Here is an 18,555-nt window from a genome sequence, read left to right as displayed (position 1 = left end):
AAATCCATGGTTTCCCGAGATTAGCGAAAACTGATGATTTTGATGATATGAATGTTTGTTACTCTTTCACGCCTCGACTACTAAACCGAATTAGCTAAAATTTGGTATCGAGATATTATATTATAGCATGGATTAACACGTAGAAAAATCCATGGTTCCCGAGGGATTTGTGAAAAACTAAATTTCACGCGGACGAAGTCGAGGGCGTTGGCTAGTATTATATATTTTATGTGTACAAAAAAAAGACAAAATAGTAATTTTGTAATTAAATATTTATTGTTGTAGTTCGATATTATTTATGATTGTTCAGGAAACTAATTGGGAAACTATATTGTTTCTCTGGGCATATTTCATGTAAATAAACAAATAAAATTAGGCATGTGTATGCTCAGTGGTGTAGCTAAATTTTCGGAATTTAATTTGCGGTGATTTTGTAGGGACGTAACCTATCTATAGTATAAAATTATCATTGCTATAGTTACCAAAATCAATCTCAGAGAACGTTAGATTGAAACGATCTCAAGTTAAAAGCTAACCTTCCAAGTTCCGGCGAGGGACATCCGAACCATTTGTACATATTTAAACAACGTAAAAAATATTCCACACGAACGAAGTCTAAGCACTCATTCGCATGAGAGTTTTTTTAACGGACGTTTTTTTAACGTCCGTTAAATATAGTATGAATTTGAAGCTTTCAAATGAAGTTAAATGAAGGTCTATTTCCAACGCCCAAAGTTGAAAAAGCAACACTGCTCGAAAAAAGCATCGTGTTTTAAAAGCGCTGTCGTGTCTACATATACTTGGGAATGCATTTGTTGTGTTTGAACGCTTTTTTAACGTGTTGTGTTGTATTTTTTTTTTGTGTCGTGTTGTGAGTAGTGTTGCATTTTCAATTTTTGGCGTTCAAACTAGACCTTCATTCAACTTCATACTATAACAACGCCAACGCTAGTTTTAACGTATCGCTTTTTTGACTCTCGTGCGAATGAGACCTTACGCGAGAAATCAAGAAGTTTGAGGATAAATAATATATGAGCCCTTGCTAATACTACGCCTGATATCTATTTACACACTCCACCGATTGCCTGTACTAAAGTTTCTATTCCTTGCTTTCACGCAAGTCTTTCATTCAACCTAAGTGAAAATATTTGTTATAATAAGTTACATAAGCTGTAGACTTGAGTTCTTTCAAACTACATCCATACCTTACCAACTTGTCATTGGTTCTAAATAAAATAAAACTTTGTATTTCTTTTTACATGAGCAATTCAGCTTTAGTGGAAATATTTATAAAGCGAATTTTTAACACTTTATATTTTATCAATATCTAGTTACAGGGTACTTATTATCAGGGCCGGCCCGTCCAATAGTCCATAGGGCAAACGGAGCAGTCGCTTCAGGCGCCAAATCCTAGAGAGCGCCTAAATGATAGTCCTAGTCAACCGTAGCCGATATTGCGCCAGATTTTCAATTGGTCACCCCAGAGTATGGTCGAGATCTTCGCGTTCCATTCTTACTTTACACTCATTATTTGGTATAAGTATCTAAATATTATTAGGAGCAAACAGAAGAGGCGCCAAATTTGGATCTCGCTCCATTTTAAAATTTACTTCGGGCCGGTGCTGCTTATTATAGGTAATAAAGAGGTAAAGTGTGTGAGTCTCTGGATTTACTGCACCGATTTTGCAAATTCTTTCACCATAGGAAAACCACGTTATTTGTGAATTTCATATGCTATATTTTATATGCATATTCTCTCGGGGGCGGGAACTATGAGGGCGAAACTCGGCTAGTCTTCTTTAAAATTAAAAAAGATCTCAACATTTACCCTTCAAAATACTTAAAGCTTGAACGTTCAATAACGTAATGGTTCAATAAAACGAAAGGGATTGCGCGGAAACCCTTTCACGACCGCAATGAGTCACGACTTTAGCCATTTCATACTACAATAATCTTTTCAAATCGGCGGCAGATTCATTAACAACGGACTATTTTGATGATTCAAAAGAACTTCTCAAGTCTCTGCGTATGTTGGTTGGTTAGTCTGGCCAGTATGTTGGCCAGAATATTGGCCAGTATGTTGGCTAGTATGTTGGCCAGTATGTTGGCCAGTACTTTGGCCAGTATGTTGGATATCATGTAATACGGGTGTTTCGAAACAACCACAATATTCGCCACAATGTTAATCAATCTGAAAGGCGAATTGACAACCGTACTAGCCACCATGAAGCATAGCAATATAATATGGGTAGAATTATTATAAAGCGAACCGTCATACCCCAGTGGATATGACCTCTGCCTTCAATTCGAAGGGTGTAGGTTCGAATCCAGTCCGAGGCACGCACTTCCAACTTTTTAGTTATGTGTATTTTATTAAATTAAATATTACGTATCTCAAACGGCGAAGGAAAAACATCGTGAGAAAACCTGCATACCTGAGAATTTTCTTAATTCTCTACATGTGCCAAGTCTGCCAATCCGCATTTTGCCAGCGTGGTAGACTAAGGCCTAATCCCTCTCATTATGAGAGGAAACTCGTTCTCAACAATGAGCCGAATATGGGCTGTTAATGGTGATTATAAAGCTAACCAAAGTTAACCAAAATCTAATGAGGCTTCCAAAAGCGCCAAGTTTGAGTGTTCTGTTTTCAGTTTACTCAGCTACATAACACAGAAATAGCACCTCGCCTCACAAACTGTATACAAGACTAGTTGGTAGTTTGTAAGTAGGTTTTATATGTCGCGCGAAGTGTCTGTAACTCTATTTCAGAGCGTTCCACTACAAAGCCGTAAGATTAATACATAATGGTAGCGTCGATACACTTGGATATTTCCTGCACGTTTTCATTACCTTTAGGAAGTGACTTACGGGTTAGGTGTAGTGATTTCGCTCAAATCCATTGGGGTGTTTCCAATTTTACACGTTATGGTTAAGCTTTTAGCAATCATTTAAGTTAGGTACATTATTATCATCCTTTATGAATTGATGGCCAGGATTTTTTGGAACTTAGACGTTGACTCAGTGTGGGTTTGAGGGTTAAGAATGATAACATTTTGATTGTGTAATGATGATTATTAGATATTGATTATCAGAGCCTGTAGCTGTTGATTCTCTTCCTACAAACGCTAACGCTTCGAAAACTAATAAAATGTATGGAAATGTCAGATCCGAGCGACAGCTTGATCAGGTGAAAAATAAACAAAAACAGAAAAGGATGAAATGACTGTAGGTTGTACTGAATAATAAAAAGTTAAGAGAAAAAAATAATATCGGCCAATAGCAGCACCGAGTGGCGTTATTGAATATATTGCTGTCCTTTGTTTCCGATGACAACGAAAGAAAAAGTGATATTTTTGATTCCTCCTCTAATGGTCGATAATAGGATATGTCTTTTCGTCTTCACGACGTTGACATGGGCTTGAACTGTAAGTGGTTCTATTTTATTTTCCAATACTGACATACAACATCATCATCATCATCACTATCAACCCATATTCGGCTTACTGCTGTGCTCGAGTCTCCTGTCAGAGTGAGAGGGGTTAGGCTAATAGCCCCTGATAGCCCAATGCGGATTGGCAGACTTCACACACGCAGAGAATTAAGAAAATTCTCTGGTATGCAGGTTTCCTCACGATGTTTTTCCTTAACCGTTTGGTATACGTGATTTCTGAATCGGAAGCAGAGTTTATATCAACTGGGCTATCACTACTTTCTATACATACAACATTACATCAAGTTAAATATCAGCTCGTAAATAAGCGTATAAATCTCCGCTTCCTCTTATTAAATTTTTACCACAAGTTGATACGTCTAACAAACATGGTGTACAGAAAATCGATGACACAAAGTTCCGGGCCAGTTGACCCACGACCTTTACGATACATCGACACTGGACACCTAATTGTAGAGCCGCCATGACAATTATAACATGCATGTATTCAAACTTTCAAAGGTAATGGGGTCGAAGGAAATGTATTCTTATTGTTAATGGTGAAACGAGGGCAAAGAAATATCAATGCTTGTATTGGAACGTCAGTTAACGCAATATCACTTTGTAGTTGACTAATAAACTCGCTATTTCTTGCTTTATTATTGGCGAATACTTTTTTTTACAAGTTAGCCCTTGACTACAATCTCACCTGCTAAGGGATGATGCAGTCTAAGATACAGGCTAACTTGTTAGGAGGAGGATGAAAATTCACACACCTTTCGGTTTCTACACGACATTGTATCAGAACGCTAAATTGGCGGTACATATTGGCCGGGTGGTAACTAGCCACGAACGAACGCAGCCAGACCTGAACCAATTAAGAAAATCTCAATCGGCTCAGCCGGGGTTCAAACCCAGGGCATCCGTTTTGTCCATGATGTAAATCCATATTTACCATACATCCATACCACTGCACCACGAAGGCCGTCAAAATCAATTACCGTCAATGATTTTATACTATTAGATACGTTGCATGCCTACAAAATCACCGCAGAAAGTGTTTCAAACTCTGCTACTCCACTGAACGAACAACATACACAATTTCTTGTTACATACATATTGTATTTTTAAATAAATTTCGTTGTTTACTATGCGACTGAATGAATTGGGTGACTTTGTTCGCCTCAGTATCTATGAGCTAGTGACTAATATAAATAGTAAAAAAAACATTGTTTACTGTAGTAAAGTTTAAAACTCTCCTTTGAAACAGAGCTTTTTAAAAGTATTCTACAAACATGTGTGGTGAGTATAAATGTGACAACTCTCCTTGCTACAAATTATAACAAATATAAAAGGTTTTTGGGGTCATCTGTGTAATACTTACTACATTTTTGCGAACCAAATCTTCTTAGTTAAGTATAGGGCAATTAATGCATTCGAGTAGCGAAATACACGTCAGAGTTAAGCCCGGACAAACATATGCACACAATATGTAAATAGCCATATCTAAACATTTCAGAAAAACACAATAATTTTGAAATCACATAAAGACACTTTAATTTAAATTATGTGAATTAATGTACATAAAATCAATGATGTTAAATATTGTTAGATGTGTTACTAGCGCAAGAAAAAGGAGACGCTCAAAAGAGTTTATTTGAACAAATAATACCTAAATATCGTCTACAATGTCGAATTATGTGTTAAGGAAGTGTAAAAACTATATATACATAAATATATAATGTAATTAAAGACAAAATTGTACATGTGTGCGCTCAGTGTTGTAGCCCATTATTCGAATCTCTTTTTGCGGTGATTTTGTAGGGACGTGACCGATCTATAGTGTAAAATTATCATTGCATAAAATTCATACAATTTTTCTTTCTTAGAAACATTTGAATAATACAGTAAGCAATCTATACACAGAACTATCGTGTCAAAAGAAAATATCAGACAAAAATTCTCGAAAAATCAGTGGTAACCAATCTGCTGCTGCTGGGACTTTGTTCGCCTCAGTATCTATGCGCTATTGACTAATATAAATAGTAAAAAAAAACATTGTTTACCGTAGTAAAGTTTAAAACTCTCCTTTGAAACAGAAGAGCTTTTTAAAAGTATTCTACAAACATGTGTGGTGACTATAAATGTGACAACTCTCCTTGCTACAAATTATAACACAAATATGAAAGGTTTTTGGGGTCATCTGTGTAATACTTACTGCATTCTTACGAACGAAATCTTCTTAGTTAAGTATAGGGCAATAAATGCATTCGAGTAGCGAAATACCCGCCATTTGCTTACTCTGGGCGATAACATTATTGTCGAGAAACTGCCAGATGTCAGAGTTAAGCCCGGACAAACAGGCAGACAAATAAAAAGCCTAAATAAGTTTTAGTATATGTAAATAGCCATATCTAAACATTTCAGAAAAACACAATAATTTTGAAATCACATAAAGACACTTTAATTTAAATTATGTGAATTAATGTACATAAAATCAATGATGTTAAATATTGTTAGATGTGTTACTAGCGCAAGAAAAAGGAGACGCTCAAAAGAGTTTATTTGAACAAATAATACCTAAATATCGTCTACAATGTCGAATTATGTGTTAAGGAAGTGTAAAAACTATATATACATAAATATATAATGTAATTAAAGACAAAATTGTACATGTGTGCGCTCAGTGTTGTAGCCCATTATTCGAATCTCTTTTTGCGGTGATTTTGTAGGGACGTGACCGATCTATAGTGTAAAATTATCATTGCATAAAATTCATACAATTTTTCTTTCTTAGAAACATTTGAATAATACAGTAAGCAATCTATACACAGAACTATCGTGTCAAAAGAAAATATCAGACAAAAATTCTCGAAAAATCAGTGGTAACCAATCTGCTGGCAGGTTGACATGACAGGCTGCTGTGATAGAAACCGCGCTTGCATTCGACATTTTCCATCGCGTTTTCTAGTGTCGTTGTAGGTGCATACCATAATTTAATTTTCTTTAGAGGAAAGAAGAAATGGTATGCGAAAGAAGTTATATGTTTGTATAAAGAGTTAGTGTCGTACGACAGAGGTAAATGGAAAATGATGACATGCCAAGAATTATGACTTATACATATTTTTTTTCCTCTCCTACTTAGAGAAAATTGCGAGACTTGACTAAACAGGCTGAGTGAACCAAATCCAACGCACTTAGTGATACTTTTGAAGTTTATAGCAATCTATCTATCTGTACTTATAATAAAACTGGTCGTATTCTATACATTTATTCGCAATTTGAGATTTTACTTATACCACTTGTAATACCAAACTATAACAGACGCCAGCGCCATCTAGAATCTATACTTATAATACGAATTCTTTATAATTTGTACATTCTGTACATTGAAAATATTTTGAAAAATTTTATTGGGGGCATTATACATATAATTGATATTGAAGCTAAAATTTTCTGTCTGTTCGTGTTTTTTATTATTCGGGCATCACGCTGAAACTACTGAATGAATTCAAATGTAACTTGGCACGGTTTAAGACCATAATACGGAGAAGGTTAAAGGATACTTTTTATTGCGAAAATAAAATAATAAGGGGGTGAAATAGGGGTTGAAAGTTTACATTGATTTCCAATCGGACGAAGTCGCGGGTGTCTGCTAGTAACACAATAAAATAGCTTTGCCTGATTAATACATAGAATTGACTGAATCATAAAAGTTTCGGTTTAAACGATATCTCGAATATTATAATATAATAACTTTACCGCCCAGTTGGTGCCATCACCCATCTAAAATGTACGAGTAAATCTATGTACATATTCTGACGTAGAGAAAAGCAATGAATGACGGCAAACATTATTTAACCCGTGCTTGTATAAATTGTTCTACATTAAAACAGCAAAGGATACATTTGAGTTGGATACAGAGTTCGAAGCCAAGGTCGTAGTAAATCAGTCAATAACTGCGTACAGTTAAATACACAAGCCATAATTGAAAGAATAATTTAAAAGTTTCATATTAAAAATTTTGGGCACGCCTATTCGTTTACGAATTCTTTTATATTCAATTCAAAGTGTCAGGATCCTAACATCATACGTAGCCCAATTTTTTACATCCCATGAATGTGGAATTCAACACTCAGTTTTAAAGCAAAACTGATTATACTCCTCAAGTCTGACTGTTTTAACGGTTTCTTTACTTTTTGATTTAGTAATAAGAGACAGATTAAACAGACTTCCAAGTCCCCCTAAGTCCAACTCCTATAAACAGAGCAATACTGCGCAGTTCAAGCGTCTGACACGTCATAGAAAACGCTGTTCTTTGTCCAGAAAAATAAGATGTAGATGTTATACCCTGGAACACAGCACTAATGTCGTAACTTGAATTTTAAGTTTTCTACTTGAATTATCACCATTATTTAATAAATTTACCTGACATTTCAAAAGTGTTTGTAAACGCTAACTAACTAGCCTAACTGAAATAAATGAATTTGGACTTTGACTTTGACTTTGATGCTTGGTGCCAAAAATAACCATGACGGTACTCCCCCAGATGCGATCTGTCATAAAAGCTCTACTACTACTAAACTTTATAATTACTTTTACTATATGATAATAATACTTGATACTTTTATGATAATAATTAAAAACAAAATTGATGAATTATTATTAATTTGAATTAAAAGACAAAGTCCACTTCATTTTTGTATCACTAACTAAATACGTGTTTATAATATCAATGAAACAAATTAACGATAGTCTCAAATATAATAATAAAATCATCCGTAATACTTTTGAGCTTCATTATACCTACGCAAATAAATAAATTGAACCGCTATCTATAGCTTTCTCACGGATGTAAAAACGACGTAAACCTCATAAATCAAACGTGTATTAGACAAAACTGTTTATTATTTCTGGATAAATAAATATAAATACAAACGTACATCGCATTAGCTTTAAAATAACTACTTGCGTAAATATTTTGCTATCCTTAATATAGCCTTTCTCGATAAATGATCTATCTAACACGGAAAGGATTTTTTAAATCGGACCAGTAGTTCCTGAGATTAGCGCGTTCAATCAAACAAAGAAACAAACTCTTCCGCTTTATAATATTAGTATAGATAGCAAATTCTCTCATTTCACGTATCGGTTTTGGTACGGAATTCGTCCCTGAAGTCCTTTGTTAGCTTTTTTAATGACTTTATAGTAACTCCAGCTATTTACCTACCTACGAGTAGCATCTATTCGTACATTCACATATACAATACTTCGATTGATACATATTGAAGAGAAGTCAAATTGCTAATCACTTTTTTATTATTGCTCAGTTAATATCATTTATTGTACACCCATATCTATACTTATAATAAAACTGTAACAGGTCAAATTTTGCATTATTTTATAATCCATACTAAAGCCAAAAATATTTTTTTTTTAATTTTTTGTCTCTGTATGTCCATGTCTTTGGTCTTGGACAGGGTCTCACGCTGAAACTACTGAATTATTTCTAATAAAAAATAGCACGATTAGAGACCATAATACGAAGAAGGTTATAGGAGATTTTTTGTCGCAAAAATAAAATCAGAAGGGGGTGAAATAGGGGATGAAAGTTTGTATGGAAAATACTTCATTATTCAAGTTACATCTGTACTACCAGAAAAAAGCTAGCTAGCTACTACAATTTGTTTAAATTTATATAAATTAAACCGAGTGGGGAATCAAACCCAAGACCTACGAGTATATGTTGCAAAGAAAGACATTCGCAACATCACCGGGGCGATATAGGAGAATAGCATCGTCGTCATCAACCCATATTCGGCTCACTGCTGAGCTCGAGTCTCCTCTCAGAATGAGAGGGGTTAGGCCAATAGTCCACCACGCTGGCCCAATGCGGATTGGCAGACTTCACACACGCAGAGAATTAATAAAATTCTCTGGTATGTAGGTTTCCTCACGATGTTTTCCTTCACCGTTTGAGACACGTGATATTTAATTTCTTAAAATGCACACAATTGAAAAGTTGGAGGTGCATGCCCCGGACCGGATTCGAACCCACACCCTTCGGAATCGGAGGCAGAGGTCATATCCACTGAGCTATCACGGCTCAAGAAATAACGGAGAATAGCATACCTACATATTATAATAATATTATAATTACTTAATTCCCATTGCAGCAGTACCGTACTCATGCAGTTCTCAGAGTAATTAAACTATTATATTGATCTATTACAGTTACCTACTATATTATCTATCGTGACTGAATGTGGTATGTATTTAGTACTAGAATATCTTCTGTATTATAATTACGAGTAGGTAATCATAATCTTAAATAAATTCCACGCGGACGAAGTTTAATTTAGTTTTTCACAAATCCCTCGGGAACCATGGATTTTTCTGGGATAAAAAGTAGCCTATGGGTTAATCCATGTTATAATCTAACTCAATACCAAATTTCAGCTGATTCGGTTCAGTAGTCGAGGCGTGAAAGAGTAACAAACATTCATATCATCAAAATCATCAGTTTTTGTAAATCTCGGAAAATCATGATTTTTTTCGGGATAAAAAGTAAAATGTTAATTCAGAATAAAATCTATTGTCATTCCAAATTTCAATAGTAAAATTGCTTTAGTAATAGCGACGTTAAAGAGTAACAAACATCCAAACATCCATACAAACATTCGCGTTTAAATTATTAGTAGTATAATGGCGGACGAAAATTAATATTTAAAAATATACTGAAAATATCACTCAAGCAAACCAAAATTCTTAAGATTTTTTTTTCTTGAAAACCAATTGGTTTTTCTTCAGAAACCCGAACCTCAAGCGTAGGTAAAACCCCAAACAACTAACATCAAACCAATATGGCATTTAAATATATATTAGAGACGCAACGGAACACATCCAATACCAATTTGGTATTATATACGAGTATTATACACGAGTAAGTTCAAAAGCTAAATTAGATTTACTAACTAGTAAATAATTCACAATACTTCCTCGTTGTTAAACTTAGTTATTGCTTAGAGTGATGATTAAATTTTCGGTTTAATAATAGATTCATTCTAGTAGCATAATTTGAGCACTAGGATTACTTTTGAAAAATTCAATTTTTTACGCTTTATAATAAATAGTAGTGATTATAGTGTAAAACTCTAAACGATTTAGAAGAAGAAGAAGAAGAAGAAATACTTTATTGCACACAAAAATACAATTATAAATTAAAACAATAATTATCGCTGTATCGATAAAAAAAACATACATACAGCCGAACGTAGAAACTCCTCCTTTTTGTTGAGAGTCGGTTAAAATAAATTACGATTTAGATTTGTTTTCTAGTTTGTCTGTTAAAATTTGACACGGAAATTACTGGACCGATTTCTAAAATCCTTTCACTATTAAAAAGCTACATTTTCATTGAGTATATATAAATATTGTATATATAAATATTGTATCCTCATATTCACGCGAAAACGGAAACTACGCAAGTAAAACCATGGGAGGTTGCTCATCTATAATCCATACTAATATTATAAAGCTGAAGAGTTTGTTTGTTTGATTGAACGCGCTAATCTCAGGAAATACTGGTCCGATTTGACAAAATCTTTTAGTGTTAGATAGCTTATTTATCAAGCAAGGCTATAAGCTGTATATTATCCCCGTATTCTTACGGGAACGGAAACCACGCGGGTAAAACCGCGCGGCGTCAGCTGGTAATATTATAAAGAGGATATCTTAGGATATACTAAACCGATTTTGAAAACTCTTTTACCTTTAGAAAGCCACGTTATTTGTAAATGACAAAGGCTATATTTGATCCCCATATTCCCACGGGAATGTAAACTACGCGAGTGTAACCGCGGGCATCTGCTAGTAAGTGTATAAACAGTAAACCACTATGAGGGAATACTTTAGTAGCTATACAAGCCATCGTAAAGTGTAATTAAGTAAGGCACAACCGAATTATACGTCCCACTTCTGTCCCCGGGTTTCGGTTTAATTCCTTATTAGAGGGAAACTCAATCATTTCATTTCGTCCGCTCCGATAATGGTGGGATTATTTTAACTTCAAATTACCCGTTTCGTTTAATACAATAAAACGAATTAATATACGTGTTCTGTGTAATTAATAAACAAGCTAATTAGGATTTCGCTTTTAAACCTAATTCGTAATTCTCTAAACGACAAACATCTACATTTATTTTAATACGCGCTACGTTCGCGTACGTGTTTTTTTTAATCCGTAGATTGATCCAGGAAAAAGTAGCCTATGTTCTGCATCAAGGTTCATAATTATCTCTATACAAAACTTCATTCAAATCGGTGAAAAGGTAACAGACAGACAGACTTACTTACGCATTTATAATATTATAGCTGATGCCGCGCGGTTTCACCCGCGTGGTTCCCGTTCCCGTAGGAATATGGGGATAATATATAGCCTATAGGCTTCCTCGATAAATGGGCTATCTAACACTGAAATAATTTTTCAAATCGTACCTGTAGTTCCTGAGATTAGCGCGTTCAATCAAACAAATAAACAAAGAAACTCTTCAGCTTTATTATATTAGTATAGATATAGATTAGATTATTAAAAATATTAGGAATACAAAGTCGTTAGCTTACAAGCTATTTATATTCTTTACAACTATCTGTGAAGAATTCTCACTTTCGAAATATACAAAAGACTTTTGAAAAAGTTTCACGACATTCAGACAAACTATCATATTCTATAATTATATTATAATATTTTTAGTATTTACAATTTATTCATTTATTTCTTTTCTTAATATTGTATTTTTTTGTATTAAATCTTGAAGTTACTGTTTGAAATATGAAATCAAATATAAAATGGATTAATGGGTAATTAGATATATCAAAAAAACAAAATTAAGTAAATAATATAAATTATATTACTTCTATTATTTACTTAATTTTCTAACTTAACTAGATTAACTAGATCTCTAAGGAATCCTTTTGTTTCGATGCACATATAAGTTTGGGTGTGGCCTTTAGTTGCCAGGGGGCTTTTCTCGACCCTTGTCTACAGAATCCCTGACATATTATCTTATTGAGCCTATCGGGAACCCAACAGATGCTCAATTTGGGTAAATCACAGTATAGAAAAATATTGTATTTTCGTTGTAAGAACATATTTTGTTTAAACCTAGTTGAAAATTGTGTACTTCTTTTCGCGTGGTTTCACTCGCGTGGTTCCCGTTCCCGTAAGAATACGGGGATAATATATAGCCTTTCTCGATAAATAGGCTATCTAACACTGAAAGAATTTTTAAAATCGGACCAGTAGTTCCCGAGATTAGCGTGTTCAATCAAACAAAGAAACTCTATTTTGTCCTAGTACTCCTACGGGAACGGGAACTACGCGAGTGAAACCGCGCGGCATTTACTAGTATTAAATAAATACGTAAATAAAAGTATTGCAAATGGGTTGCCAAAAAAACATTCCAGAAGATTGATTTTTTTTTTTTGTTTAACCTGTTTGATAGCAGTCCAAAGTGTGTAGCTTATATTTATACTGGCATCATAAGCTAGCAAAGACTTCAAAATACTGTCTTGTGCCGCCTCCACAGTCCACCTAGTGGGGGATCGAATAACATTACGCTTGGATAGAAGCAGGCGAGAAATCCATTAATTACAGGACACCCTGTATAATGATTTATTTATTTTGCTATCCTCCGCGAGAAAACGACGAACCCATGCGACAACGTCACCCAGGTCCGACAAAATACTCTCTACGTACGTTTCACCCCGAAACCGGAGCATCCTCCGGTACTACCTCCGATAAACTAAATAAACTCATCAATTTTGGATTAATTTTTACACAAACTAACGTAAAAGTTAGACCGTTTGCATAAAAAATTGGTTTTTATTTTTAATATTCATTGTTTGTTCATCTCTAAGCAAATAAAAAACTTCAATAAAAAAATGTTTTAATAAAAGGATCAGAAGGAACGACGCATGGGAGAAATGATTGCATTTCTCCCATCGTAGCAAATGGAAGAATGTGGTCTAGTGTCTACACTTATGGGGATGAGGGATGAATATATACGTATGTTAGAAGTATATAGTCCACGGTTTTCCTAATAAACTGAAGAAGGATATTACCTTTTGCAATAACATAGTCATTCCTGTATGCGATGGCGGGCGGCATCGCATCGGCAACTGTGTAGGCGGAAATTGATGCAGACTTCCAAAGGCAATAGGAAAAATACAAAGATTATATATAATCTACATATCATTCTAATCCATACCACAGATACAAAAACTTATAGGTAAAAGACTAATTGAGCCAGTGTAGACTCGAAATTATACAGTGTGTTTTAAAAATACCGTCCGATCCAAATTGTGCGTGTAAGCATTATAATATTATAAACAGAAAAGATATTTAAAAAAATATTATTCAATAATTAAGCGTTTTTATCGTGATAATAAAGATTCAAATTTTAAACATAAATTGACCCAAAACTTGGAAAATTTAAAAAGTGACAACACGTGTAAACGCAGCACAAAACATAGATGGCGGCGTTTTTATTTTGTAGTAATGCCTACTAATAATTAACCTATCTCAACTTTTGTGTTGCCATGTAAGTTTTTATAATTTTGCATTTTTTAAAAATAAGGACTGCATAAAAATAATGTATACATGATACCTAAGTACACCCTTAAGGACCGGACGGTATTTCCTATAACACACTGTATATATGTAAACAGAATAGGTAAAAGTTGCTATGCCTTTACATACATACATGGCTGGGCTGATTGAAGTTTTCTTAATTGGTCCAGGTCTGGCTGGTGGGAGGTTTCGGCCGTGGCTAGTTATCACCCTACCGACAAAGACGTACTTAGCGATTTAGCGTTCCGGTACGATGTCGTGTAGGAACCGAAAAGGGGTGTGGATTTTCTTCCTCCTCCTAACAAGTTAGCCCGCTTCCATCTTAGATTGCATCATCATTTACCATCAGGTGAGATTGTTATCAAGGGCTAACTTGTTAAGAAAAAAAAATACATTTCTTTCATACAAAATAAAACTAAGTTCCGTCGTGACCATGATCCGTGCAACTGGGTCGAAATATCGACATTAAAAATGTCGTCGTTTTATCGTGGTATGTACCCGTTTAAATAACATTCATAAAACAAAACTATACTCTATCAAATACACAAAAAAATATTTATCTAAATCGTTTTAGTTCGGCGGAGTGCGACCACAAATACGAGATTTCTACGCATTAACATTATTTGTATGAAATTATTAAATTTTTGGACTATTTCAGAAACAACCATTGAAAATTTAAATGGAAATTTTACTGCAAATTTTGCGCGTAGGCCTATAACTTTTTCTATACTTCTATGCAAACGATTCATAGTATTACATAAAAGAAGGGGTACGGTAGGGGTAGGGTAGGGTAGGGAATGGTAGGATAGGGAAGGGGTTGGGTAGGGTACAGTGCACATAAACCAAACGAACGCCCGCTAGTTTATTATAACTGTAACTATCAAATACTGTCTCCAAATTAAGAAATTGCATTGAATTGGAAACTATAAATGTGCACTGACAACGTAGTTTTCTTTAGTACATTTACATGGAACAATCCCGAAGTCATGCTATGGCTTGCAATAAAAAGAAGCCGTAAAAGATAATTATAGCATCAATACCCCATAAAGATCATTCCCATAAAAATTTACGTACGAACATCGACATTACATTTGAAATAAACACACATTTTTCTTACATATTTTAGGTTGTCTGTGTAGTTTTTGACGTGACAACGTCTTATAATTCGATGGAGCCGGCTGCACACTCGAAAAAAGAAGACTTCGCGCGTTTTTCCCTCGCACTGGGGTTGCTAACTTTTTTTACAAGTAATAAAGTATATTCTGGTCTATGAAGATTATTAAACAGTATTTTAGAAAAACGATCATTATCTTTTTGAAAAATGCAAGCATTTCATCAGTATTTTCTTATGACGTTCAACGTCAGTAAACCGACTTTATAGACAACTGATTTTTTTTTAAGTTGATCAATATTCACACTGTAAATAATCATATTAGTAATGAATATTATAGTTATTTATAAGGAAGGTAAGGAGAACTTGATGTTTTCTAGAAATTACTATTCCTATAGAGTAAGAAATTATAGCACAAATTACGATAAAATATACTAATTTGTAAAAAAAATAAAAGCCTAAAGAAAACAGATCATCACCATATAATTATTTCTTGTAACAAATAGCCGGACAAACGGTATTCCTGTGAGGTAAATTGACATGTATTCGTCCTTATTATATACTCCATATATCTCTACCAATATAAATATTACTCATTGACTGACTAGTATGATGAGCCCCCCCTAGCCAAGTGGCATGTCGATTCTCTTTCTACGATCGCTAACGCTTCGAAAACTAGAAAAATGTATGGAAATGACATTTGCTATCGACAGGTCACGTGATCAAGATCTGTCATTCCTGTAAAATTTTCTAATTTTCGTAGCGTTAGCGATCGTAGAAAGAGAATCGACGTGTCACTTGGCTAGGGGGGAAGGTTCTTCTCCAACCACTATCGAATAAAAAAAATATTGGAAAACTCAAAAGCTCAGTATTTTGCAGCCCGACCCTCGACTCGACTCGAACCCACGAATTCGTGCTCCAAAACCAAACAGAAAGCACTTTACCGACGAGACAGCACGTCTATTCTCTAACGATGTTTTGTATAACTCGCAAGTGCAAGTTTCGAATTTACCACTATCTTTCTCATTCTATAGTATCGTGTTAAACAGAGAGAGAGGTGAATTCGAAACTCGCACTTGCGAGTTATAAAAATATCGTTACAGAGAAAAATAGCCCAGCTTACATAAATATCAACACACACAGCACACTCATACACAGAATCTACTAAACTAACCAAGCAAGCTGAAATTTGGACGGTGAGAAGTTTCCTTTTAAAATGGAAATGTAACTTTAAGGGGGGTTTTGTATGATATTCTGTTAAGTTAGAAAGGTTTACCATACAATATACTACAAAAAACTAGTAAGTAAATAGTATATAGCTCGCACATTATAAAAACAATGTACGATAAATATGTCGTCACTATCAACCCATATTCGGCTCACTGCTGAGCTCGAATCTCTTCTCAGAATGAGAGGGGTAAGGCCAATAGTCCACCACGCTGGTCCAATGCTGATTGGCAGATGCGGGCGTCCGCTAGTAGAATTAATAATTTTATCTAATTAGTGATAGTGATCATTTAAAAAAATGAGCAGTTGTTTAAACAATTTAATTATTTGAACTTTCATCAAGTTATCATGGTTATTAACCAAAGTACATAAAGCACTTAAGCTACACTTATTATATCCGTGATATTAACCTACGAGTACAAGACGGTTCGTTTATGACGTAGGTTGGTTGGCCATTTTAATTACATCAACTCGATAAACAATTTAAAGTTTCAGTACGAGAAAGCGATCAGGGCTAAAGTTAAATTCAAAAGGAAAAAAGCATAATTCTTCACCCTCTGAAAAGATTGTATAGCCAAATATTAAGATTCTTATCGAAGAATCGCGTACTCAAGTACCTATGATTTCTATAAGAAGTCATTAACGTACTTTTGCCGTAAATCCGTTAGGAAAACTGCAGAGTCATTCAATATCTCTCATGTCACGAATGGCCACACAAAATCTACCACAACGTAAAAAAGAGAGAAATTGTAATGTCGTCGAAGTCTTAAATACTTTGTACGGTTTTTTTAAGGTTTGTATACAATTAGACGATGAATTTCTTATTAATTCTTATTAATCATGACTTTAACAGTCAGTTGTGGTTGATCAGGTTAAAATAATTTACCAAATTATGCTATCAGCATAGTCAAAAAATTTATCTTAAGCACGTAGTTAAAACTTTCATTTTTCATGCAATTTTTGAAAGAAACCAACTTAACAAAAAATGTTAATCGCTACATAGTTTCTATTTAACGCAAGTTTAAGTTATAAATTGGTTCATAAAGTCAACACAAGTAAGGAAGTTTACACGAAGAAAGGGTCGCACGGAATTGATTTCGACCGGTCGGCTTATGCTAATGTAAAACTCATTATGGTCAACCCAAAATTTAAATACACCATAACCGTACCGGCCACAGCCAACCGTTCGCGTCATATTATTCAAAATCTACGAGTATTTATGAAAAGTTGAGAAAGTCGTGACTTACCTTAATAGTCGGTCATGGGGGGCGACGACTTAATGCATCAGCATTACGTCAAATGTGGAGATCGATCTGTAATATTGAAGTAGGTCAGGACAGGCACTAGGGTCCTCATTTCGCACGCTCATTATCACTTCACGGGTCCGGCACTAGAGTCATGTGGTGGAATCGATGTGGCGGAAGCGCCGAGCCCGCGCAACAGTGCGGCGATGTCGGTGCGCGGGGGACGTGGGGCGGCGGGCGGCGGAGAGACGGGCGGCCGGCGCGCGGCGCGAGGCGAACTGGCCGGGTTGCCGCCACCGCCTCTCATTGCCCTAAATTCGCGCTACAGGCGGCACAATAATTGTAAAGCTGCAACCGCGACAGCCTATCGATTCAGTACGTTTCGTGAAAGTAAAAAGTTAACACGATCGAATACAATGCGGTCGGTACGGTAACGCGATCCTAAACAATTCTAGGTCACAAAATAGCTTAAAACTTAATATCGATTGTTTATCGCCGCGGGGTTTATAAATAAACTTGTTGGGAAATCTTTAGGGCGGCTTTCGGTTTAATAACGGCGCTCGAACTACTGCGAGGGGCAACCGAAATAGTTTAAAATTAAAAATAAGTCTTTCAACAACTTAACTTTTTTATGCAATATACATTTTTGAAAAAAAAAAATAAAATTTAGGCATTTGGAGTTCAATTTGCTCATCTGGCAGACATTTAAAAAAAACATATTTCTGTATATTTTTTTCCCTTTTTAACTATAAGCCCAGCCCACACAAGGAGTAGTTTCTTTTGAATAAAAAAGCTGTATAGTGTAACAAATCGCGCAATGCAGAAGGCCGCCTACGCGACGCTACGAGTGACGACAAACGTGCTACGCGGCTACGAGTACGTCAGCACATTGCTACGCGACGCGCTGCGCATT

General features: G+C 35.1%; 1 protein-coding gene across 2 annotated transcripts in view; it reads right to left on the bottom strand.

The window, feature by feature from the left end:
• LOC112046731 (sodium channel protein 60E) overlaps positions 1 to 17,902 on the bottom strand; it is a 260,429-nt gene extending 242,527 nt beyond the window's left edge. For both annotated transcript variants that reach the window (XM_052887629.1, XM_052887630.1), the window contains exon 1: positions 17,646 to 17,902. The gene's annotated coding sequence lies outside the window, so the exon portion shown is untranslated. The remainder of the gene's footprint in view (positions 1 to 17,645) is intronic.
• Positions 17,903 to 18,555: the final 653 nt, after the last annotated feature.

Source organism: Bicyclus anynana, chromosome 20 (genome assembly GCF_947172395.1).
Source record: "Bicyclus anynana chromosome 20, ilBicAnyn1.1, whole genome shotgun sequence".
In the NCBI taxonomy this organism is placed as follows: domain Eukaryota; kingdom Metazoa; phylum Arthropoda; class Insecta; order Lepidoptera; family Nymphalidae; genus Bicyclus; species Bicyclus anynana.
This window is presented reverse-complemented; position numbering and strand designations above follow the sequence as displayed.